A 10,591-nucleotide genomic window follows, 5' to 3' on the forward strand; every position below is an offset into this window, starting at 1 on the left:
GAAGTACACTGCTGAGGGGAGCATCAGGCGGGTCAGGAGAGGTCTGTCATGCCATGTGGTCACCTCTGGGGCAGGCGGGAATCGAACTCATGCTACGGTGGCTTTAGCTTCTTAGGCTGTGCTTTAGCCTGCTGCACCAACAGGGAGGGCCCAACTAGTTGACTCTTAATAGAGCGAGCTTCCATGGAAAGAACAGACTATTTCATATGCATGTAAAAATATCTTCCCCCAAAGACAATTACCTGAAGTAGGTCTATTTCTTCCTTACAGCCTCTCCAGAGACCTGTGGATAGCCAACATGTAACCAAAACCAAATTGCATTAGGAAAGTTTTGTCTCTGACCACACCATTTTAAGCAGCACTGCCTCGGCTCCTTTCCCACCTTGGTGGTGTTCTCTTTTCTCTTGATTGTTCAAGGTCTGTGAAAGGACCCCCTGTGGTTAGTCATTGCATCATTTCTGTAGAGGTCTGTCATTGTTACACATACACCAGGCTTTTGCTAGATACACTTTTCCGAAGAGGGAGATGGGACATACACCGTTGTTGGTATGTGAGACTTTTCCTAGCTATACCTCTTTGTACCAGACCGCTGCCACCTGGGAGAGGAGACAGGAGCAGGGCTGAGGCTGAGACAGATTTGTGCACTTGTTGGGATCTGGCTGATGTCAATAATCTCTGCTATGCAAATGAGCAAAAAAAGAAGTATCTTGTCTAGACCAGAAACCAGAGCTCAGTGGGAGGTCGCTAAAGGGTGTGGTGCAGCTGGAAACAGAAAAATTCGTTTCATCTGGCCCTGAACAGAACAGGATATTCATCAGACTAGCTTCAGACTAGCTCCAGGGAGGCAGGTAACAACACAGAGCCCAGAGGCCCCACGGATGAGAGGCCAAAAAGTTGTAAGAGAGAGTCTAAGACTAAGTGCTCCCAGTCTGTCAGGCAAACACGTGTTGGAATTAGAACAGCAGCATTGGGAGAAACCTGCTCTTAACAAATCTGTTTTTGGTTGTGACTTAGATTTCGCTTAGTTTTGTCTTTAAGTGGGCTTTGAAGGCTGCCTGGCACCCTCTGTGCTGCCACAGGCTGCTCACTCCCCTCTCTCTGCATCTCCTAGCCTTCTACTCATCTTCACAACTCACTGGGGGCAACTGGGCAAAACAGAAGAGAAGGTCATAGATTCCCACCACCACAGCCACCCTTCTCCCCAGCAACGCTCATACACTCTGCATTCCGCCCATCACCACTCCCCTATCTGTCTGAGGCTATCATTGTGACCGGGCACTGTTGATTCAGAGACCCAAGCACGCTCCCCAGCTAGTCTCCTCTCTCCATTTCTCTCTTTCTCCCCGTCACTCCTATCAGCTTACAAACATAGCATCATGTCTTTCGTTTTAAACAAGAGTAACACCGTCATTCCGTCTCTTTGTTCCTTCTTGCAGAGAACTCTTCAGAAGAATCACCCACCACATTCCTAAGTCCAAGGTCAAGATTCTGTCCTCACCCTAGTTGACCTATCAGCAACCTGCAAGCCAGCCTCCTGCTGTCTCCTCGTTGGGTTCTAGAACTCTGCATTCTCTTGGTTTTCTGCTTGTCCTCACTGGCTGTTCTCCGTTCTCTGAGCTGCTTCCTCTTGAAGTCTACCCCTTCTTGTAGAAGAAATGTTTGCTTCCTATTGTTGCTGTAACAGGTGACTACAAATCTAGTGATTTCTACAGTACAGATTAATTATAGTTCTGAAGGTTAAAAAATTAAGGTCTTGGCAGGGCTGCATACATTTCTGGACACTCCAGAGGGAATCTGTTGCCTTGTCTTTTCACCCTGGGCCTCCTTCGCAAAGTCAGTGGTATTGCATCTCTCTGGCTCTTCCTCCATCAGCACAGACTGCTCTAACCATAGCCAGGAAGGGTCCTTCACTTTTAAGGATCTATGTGATTAGAGTAAGCCCATTCAGATAATCTAGGATATTTTCTCCATGTCCTTAATATTAAACTAAGGGTGCAAAAGGGTTTGCCATACCAGGTAACCTTCACAGACTCTCAATTTCAACATCTTTGAGGACCATTATTCTGCATTCCATAGAGGGTCACAGTGATTAGTCTCCTTACTTCTACCTCTTCATCATGATATTATCCAGGCTTGGATAATGAGACATGTCAGTGACCCACATTTATATCTCCAGACACATACACTCTCACAAAACATCAGAACCCTTTACCCACGGACCCCTGGACATCATCATTTCCCTGCTTAGAAAGTCCCAAACAGTGACCGATCTTCCCACCAAAATCTCTACCTGCCTTCATCTCAGTTGATGGCCATACTAGTCCTACAGCTGTCCAGTCCAACAATCTTGAAAACACCATGGATTCTTCCTTTTCTTTCACATATCTCTCATCCTATACATTGGGAATTCTTATCACTAACTTAAAAATAAGTACAGACTGCTTCAAAACCATTTGCTGTGCTTTGGGGAGGAGACAAGGATAGGGCAGAGGGCATTTGAATGAAACAAGATTGCTCATGTTCTGGTAATTGTAGAAGCATGATGATGGATACACAGAGGTTCATTATGTTGTATTATTATCCTTACTTTGTGTCTGTCTGGAATTTTCCATATCATGGTATTTTTAATTGCATTTATGTTGTACCCAGCAGACCCATGCCTTTGAAATCTATCTCATATATAAGTAAAAGTGTAAATTAATAAGATATACACATGGCTATTTAATTTGTTCTCAGAGGCAAAAATAGTGGAAGACAGTGAGTACCTTACAGTACAGATATAGATGAAAATGTTTCAGTTTGTAGCCGCAGGCTATCATAATGTCACTACAATAATTAACTTTATACAAGGTAATTTCATAAAGTTTCATAATTTATGATGAAAGGGAAAATCAAGATGCATATAATATACAATTTTTACAAAACAAAATTATAATAAATTGATATGCATAAGAAAAAATTAAAACAGCATTTGAGCACCTTCTTCCAAAAATCTGAATCATTTTACCTTTGGCTTGATATTCATCTATTTCACTGTAGGGTATACAGGGAGTTTTGCTACTGCTGTTGAATGAGCAAAGGAATGGTGTATGGTTTCACATCTATTCTCAGCCTTTGGACACACCTCAAGCCACCCTTAACTAAGCTATTATTTAATCTGACCAATGACACCTTGTCAGGTTTTTCTTCAGGATGGCCTTCCTGCATGTTCCAAAAATGTACCTCTGCCTGCCCCATCATCCAGCTCTGCACACTCGCTTTCATTTTTTAAAATTGATTCTCATTTATTTTTTAATTTTTAAAAGATTTATTTATTTATGCATACAGAACTGGGATATAAGCCAGAGGTTCGGGGCAGTGAGAGGATTCACCAGAGACAGATTAGGGAGCAGAACAGGCTGACTGGTGAAGTACACTGCTGAGGGGAGCAGCGGGCGGGTCAGGAGAGGTCTGTTGTGCCATGTGGGTCACCTCCAGGGCCCAGGGATTAAACTCGCACTGCAGTGGCTGTGACCAGCTTGCAGTGCTGCATCCTAACCATGGAAAGTCCCCTTAATTCATTTGTAAACTTCATTTTGCTAATAATTTTAGCTGTATTGACATATAATTCACATACTATAAAATGCATCCTTTAGTGTGTACCATTCAATGGGATTTGTTTGCTAGAAGTTAATATAAAATGTTACTTAACTACCACAAAATTTTATTTTTCATTTTCCAAGTGCTAGAGCCAGTATTTCATTGTGTTCTGCAGAAAACACAAGTACCTCTAGATTCTGAGTAGTTTTGAAGACCATGGAAAGAACACAGAGATAGGAAGAACACAGCAGATATTATCCTTCTATATAAAAGATGGCTCCACCACCACCTTCCTTCCCCATTCCCAGCATTCTGGTTAAAGACATCAATGATGACTTGATCACCCTTCTCCTCCACTCATCTAAGCAAACCTTACCTGTTAAATCATTCTTGATGCCATCTATTCCTCTCCATCTTGCCTACCACTGTCCGGGTCATGCCCTCTACATATGCCCTGCCTCTGATTCTTGTAACAATGCCTACTTCATGTGCTTGCTCCAACATCTTCACTCTTCTGGGGTAATGCAGCAAATTTGCAACTGATTAACCAGATAGGTAATAATTCCAATGTCTGCTCTCCCAAGACTAACTCTGCCAAAGAAAGAAATGTGTTCATCTTTTTTTTTTTAATTTTTTTAAAAAGTTTATTTTTACATCATTTTGCACATTTTTTTTTTCATCTCAATTGTAATCCCCACGGGTTTTCCATCACCAAATCACCCCTGTGCCACCACCATAGTCCCGTGCATTTCCCTCCTTCCCCCCCCCCCCTTTTGTTCCATTCCCCACTCCACCCCCACAGAATGTCTCTGGTCTATGGTTGTTCATTATTTTTGTTATTTTCTCGCCTGGTCCATTATACTCCTGCTATAAGTGAAACCATCCGGTATTTTTCTTTCTCTTTCTGGCTTATCTCACTAAGCATGATCTTTTCCAGCTCCATCCAAGTTGCTGCAAAAGACATGTGTTTCTCTTTTTTGGTTGCTGAGTAATATTCCATTGTATATATGTACCACATCTTTCTAATCCAGTCATCTACTTTTGGGCATTTGGGCTGTGTTCATCTTTTTTTTTCCCCAAGATTTTATTTATTTATGCATACAGAACATAAATACAGGATACTGGCCAGAAGAGCAGTGGTGGTGAGAGAATTCACTAGAGACAGAGCGGGGAGCAGAACAGGCAGACTAACGAAGTACACTGCTGAGGGAAGCAGCAGGCACAAAAGGAGAGGTCTGCCACGCCATGTGGGTCACCTCCGGGCTGGGGATCCTACTCTCACTGAAGCGTGCCTTGCCGAGGCCAGCTTTGCAATGCTGCGCTTCAACCCGCTGTGCCACCACCAGGGAGGGCCGTGTTCATCTTTATTTAACACCACAGATTTAGTACCCAGGATAATGACAGACTTAATGACAGAATTAATAAAGAACAAGTAAATGACTTTAAAATATAATATCATAGAGTCATACAACTCTGGTGATCATTCTCCCCCACATCCTCTACACACAAAATAAAGTCACACTGCCCCGGCCAAAACAAGGCCCTCCTTGATTGGACTCTATTACTACTGGCTTATTTCAGCCACTCCCTTCCTTGAAATATATGCGTCCACAACATCATGGAAAATCCTATACTATTTATCCCTGTTATATTTCTGCTCACTTCCTTATGCCTGGAATGTCCTTATCAAATAATTTTATTCTCAATATGCTTTTCTCCAAGCTCTTCTTTCTCTCTTAAATGTATGAGAAATAAGTCCAACATGCCCCACACAGACTTCTCAAAGCAAAACATTTGCCCATATTTGCTTCAAAATTTCCATAAGAAATAAAGCATTAAAAATACAACTATGGTGATAGCACATGGGTGACTCGGTGATGGGAAACCCACAGGGATTACAATTGAGATGAAAAAAAAAATGTACAAAATGATGTAAAAATAAACTATATTGTTAAAAAAAATACAACTCAACCTCTTCGTGCATCCCCCTTCAATCTTTCTCTGCAATGGCATTGCTTCCTTGATTTTTAGCACTAAATATATATTTCATAATTGGTATTGATATTTTAAAAATCCTCCAAACCCAGGAATTCTAATACTTCTTTTTTTAAAGACTTATTTATTTATTTATGCATACAAAATTAGGGTACAGGCCAGAGGCGCCAGGACAGTGAGAGAATCCACCAGAGACAGATTGGGGAGTAGAACAGGCAGACTGACAAAGCACACTTTTGAGGGGAGCAGCAGGTGAGACAGGAGAGGTCTGCTACACCATGTGGGTCACCTCCCTGGCCGGGAATCGAACTTGAGCTGTAGTCTGCATCTAGCTTCATAGTGCTGTGCTTTAACCTGTTGCATCACCAGGAAGGGCCAGTAATTCTAATACTTTAATCTAGATGAAGATTGAAAAATCTTGAGAGGTCAAGACTTTCTGGAGGTCACATGAGGTAAGGCCAAGATAGGCTAAGAGCCCAGAACCCCTAACTTTTAGTTTATTGTCTTTTCAATATACCATGGTGAATCTTTTAAAAATGTGTCTAAATGAAATATATACTATCTACTATGTTCCAAAGTTAATGGTAGACTCTTTTTAGAAATGCCTGCTTTCATCTAACTCTTCCTCTATCGTTGAGGAAACTGAGGCTCAGTGAGGTGATGTCAGATTCCCAATGTCACCAAGCCAGCAGGCAGCAGAGACAAAGTTGACCCCCATCCTGCCTGACTTCTAATGCTGCCCTCTAGTGGGACAGTATGAGAAAAACCACAAATTTTGAAAGTAACCCCTAGATTTGCATTCCGGTCCCCACGCGTGCTAACCAAATCTTTTTTTAACTACCACTTACTGAATCTTTACTAAGTATCAGCAATTTTTAAGTCACACAATTTGGTCCCTACAATCATCCTCAAAGATAGATATCAGTTATTTGTTTTGTTTTATTTTCAGAGAGAGAAGCTGAAGCTCCTGAAGTTAGTTCTCCTCACTAACAAGGAGGAGAACTAGAAGCAAAATTAGGATTTCCAGTTCCACAGACCATTCCCTCCCACTTTTTCTCTTCTTTTCTTTCCTCAAATGGTTTTTTAAATTTTATTTTTAAATGTATCATATACATCACTTGTCTGATAAAAGACTTGTATACAAAATATACAAAGAACTCTTAAAACTTAATAAGAAAACAAACACCCTAATTAAAAATGAGCAAGAGATCAGAACAAACACTTCATTAAAGAACATATACATTTGAAAATAAGCAAAGGAAAGATACTCAACATCATTTGTCATTAGGAAAATGTAAATTAAAACAACATGAGACATCTATTAGAGTGTCTAAAATTCATAACCCCCAAATGTCAGTTGTTGGCAAGGATGAGAAGAAACTGCAACCCTAATGTATTGTTGGTGGGGTTGTAAAATGGTGCAACCACTATGGAAAACAGTTGGCAGTTCCTTAAAGCTTTAAACTTATGGCCTAGCAATTCCTCATCTAGAACAATGAAAGTATAACACCACCTTCCCACATTCAACCAAAATACATTCTCTTATATGATGATATCTCTTACTTCTACAGTTTCCTTGATCACTAAAGATGATGAATAAATCTATAAATGTGAGAGCAGCTAGTTAAAATATCTGAGCAGATAAGTCCATCTAAAAATGTTTATGTAAGAATGTGGTTAAATATATATACTCAGACAAAATCTTACATGCAAATGTTCATAATAGCTTTAGTCAGTCAACTAGCCAAAAAGTAAGAGCAATCAAAATGACAAATCATTAACTGACAAATAGATAGACAAATGTGGTATATCCAAGCAATAGAATAATAGTTGGCCATAAAAAAGGAATAAAGAGAACCTTGAAAACTTTATGCTAAGTCACTTTAAAGTCACATATGTGTTTATATGAAATGCCCTGCATAGACAAGTTCATGGGAATAGGAAAAAACGAGGCAGGGAGGCTGGACAGTGAATGTGGAGTTTCTTCTGGGGTGATGAAAATGTGTGGAATTAGACAGTGGTGATGGTAAAATAGCATATACTCTAGAGTGTGTGGATTATCTATCAATACAGTTAAATTTATTACAAAAATAATGTAAAAAATGAAGTGAGGGTGAGAGATCTCATGTATACAGATGTGCAGAGTGGGGTGATGGGGCAGGCAGAGGTAAGTCTGCAGGAACACCTGAGAGGTGCTAGTGCTCAGATCATATCATGCATTTAAGGGATGCAGTGAAATCATTTAAATGCTCAATGTTCCAATAAATAATGAATTACTGATCAAGTTAAATAATGACCAAGTTAAGGGTAGTTCGTGGAGAGACTGGCTATATTAAAAAACAGGAAAACAGGTGAGGGGCTGAGAATAGATATGATGTCACACATCATTCCTTGTTTATTCAACCACTACAAAAATCCTTTTACACATTTTCATGAAATATATGAATATCAGGATGAAAATTGCACGTTCAAAGTTTTTAAGAGGAAGGTGATCATACACACAATAAAAGCAACCAACAATCAGATTGACAAACAGCTTCTGAACAACAACACAAAAAACAAAAGACAATAAATTTTAAATGGGAGGGTGAGAGGATTCCCCCGAGACAGACTGGGGAACACAACAGGCAGATCTACTGAAAGACACTGCTGAGGGGAGCAGCAGGGGAGACAGGAGAGGTCTGCTGGGCCATGTGGGTCAGCTCCCGGGCCGGGGATGGTACTCATGCTGCAGTGACTGCCCATAGCTTCATAATACTGACACTTAACCCCTTCCGCCTCCAGGAGGCCCCTATTTTTAAACTTGTAAGGAAAGATAGCTCAACCCTAAAATTTTATGTCCAATTTATTGTCATTTAAACACAGTAAAAATAGCTACAAAAAAAAAAAAAAACCACCCAATATCAATTCCGAAAGTAGTCTTGGAGGAAGAATTTGGATAAGAATTGAAATATGATGATACTTCACCAGTTGTAGCTGTTGAGCATGTAGGTATTTACCAAAGTGATTTGAAAATTTATGTCCACACAAAAGCTTACACATAAATATTTCCAGAAGTTTTATTTGGAATCATGAAAAACTAGAAGAAACCAAGGGGTCTCCCAATAGGAGAATAACAAAGCATCTGCCCTGCTAAATAAATGACATGTATTCACTGTCAGTTCCTATAAAATCTGAGCGCACAAAGAATGTGTACAAGTAAAATAATACTGTAATATTTACTCAATCCGATGGGCATAAAATAGTGTTTCATCTTCCTTCAATTTGCTTTTCTTTGATTACTAGCAGATAAATTTTCAAGCCATTGTTGAACCCTAGGCCTGAGCATCTCCTCAGAAGCAAAGCCTGGTCCTCGCCTCCTGGGCCAACAGGCCTAGTCTGCTCACACCGTGAGAGAATGTGGGGGGACAACCTAGCGAGCTGACAAAAGCACCCCCAAGTCTGGCCTATACCAGATTGTGATGCATGACTTAAAAAAAAAAAATCGTAGAGTCACAATAACACTTCATTCTGTAGCTATTACACCCACCTATTACTATCTACCTGCTTTTGTTGTGAGTTCCTATTATATGTCTACCTGCTTTCCAAGGCTGTATTTCAAGGCACAGGAAGGATGATTTTTCTGTTTTTTAGGTTTTTTCAGATTAACCTCTCCGAAAATGTCTCTGTATATATAAACTTAGAAGGACTGTAAGGAACCTAGGTACTAAGCCTTGGCTCTTCAATTCCAGTCAGGGTGTCTGTGACTCCCAGACACCTGACAGCAAATCTGAAATCACAAGCCTCGCTGGGCATGTGTTAGGCTAGTGGACCCCTCAAAGTCTCCACTCTGGCCTCTCTTTGATGTTAAAGCTGAAGTCCAGGAGGGGCCGCATTTGTGGGGTCCTTGGCAGCCTGTGACAGCTGCTTGTCGCTCAGAAGGATGGGGGTCAAGGAAGACAGCTTCATCCTGGGGTTCTGCCTTCCAAAGCAATGTCACCTGAACATTCTGCATGATTCTTCTAGAGAGTAGGAGGGAAAGCTGTCCCTTGAGCTAGTCTGCCTGATGATTGGGCCCAGTGGGGAGGAGATTTACCCAGCAGGCCTGGTGGAAGTTGCCCTGCCAGATAACCCCAGCTCCAATTAAAGCCATTAACAAGGAATGAAGTTAAGCACCATTATCCCTTGTTAGTTAGGCCCCTTCCACCAAAAACCCCAGGCTTCAAGGCACCGTGGAGGTTGCAACACTGAGGACAAGCTCTCCACAGCACAACCCACTTACAAGAATTCCCCAAGCAAATTTGGTTTGCCCTCTAGGTGACCAACCACGTTTGCCTTGGATCGTGCATATTTCAGGACCAGAGACTCCAGGAAACACCAAGACAAACCTGGAGGAGTTGACAGCCCTGCCTGTGGCCCTGAACAATGCCATTCTGTGCAGCTGCGCGGAGAACACGGCTCTTCCCAAGCTGTTACCACTCCTGAGGAACCAGCAGCTTACTACTGATTCTATCAGATGCAAGGCTTTCCTCAGACATCCCTGTGTGAACAGCTACTGCATACTGAGTGCTTAACACCAGGAACCGTGGAAAGCACTTGGTTTGCATTTCTGTTAATCCTCTTACTTGTCCTAAGAGACGAACAATTTTATTTTTATAGTTGCTGACATTTGGGTTATAAGAGCTTAAGCAACTGCTCAAAATCATCCTAACAGTTCGTGGCAGGGCCAGAGTGGGTTGGGGTCTCTGAGGGCAGAGCAGCCCCTTCTGCTTGTAGGGGGCTGGAAGCACAGGGCAGGCAGGACCTGTCTCTTGACCTGCAGCCACCATCGTAATATGTATTTAGGACAGACAATCTTGTAAGCCAGCCCAGCCATAAGTAAACTTTTTGGGGAATGAAAAGTCAGAGCCAGCTCCTTGGGCCAAGGAGCCCCGTGTTAGTCGCCGAGGAGCTTCCATGCTACTGAGCAGAACATTCGCGGGGCTTTGCTTCCCTGACCCTGCGTGGTGTGGTTTGAGGCTGGAGGTGTCTACTGGTT

Source organism: Condylura cristata, unplaced genomic scaffold, assembly GCF_000260355.1.
Source record: "Condylura cristata isolate star-nosed mole 26May11 unplaced genomic scaffold, ConCri1.0 scaffold00031, whole genome shotgun sequence".
NCBI lineage: Eukaryota > Metazoa > Chordata > Mammalia > Eulipotyphla > Talpidae > Condylura > Condylura cristata.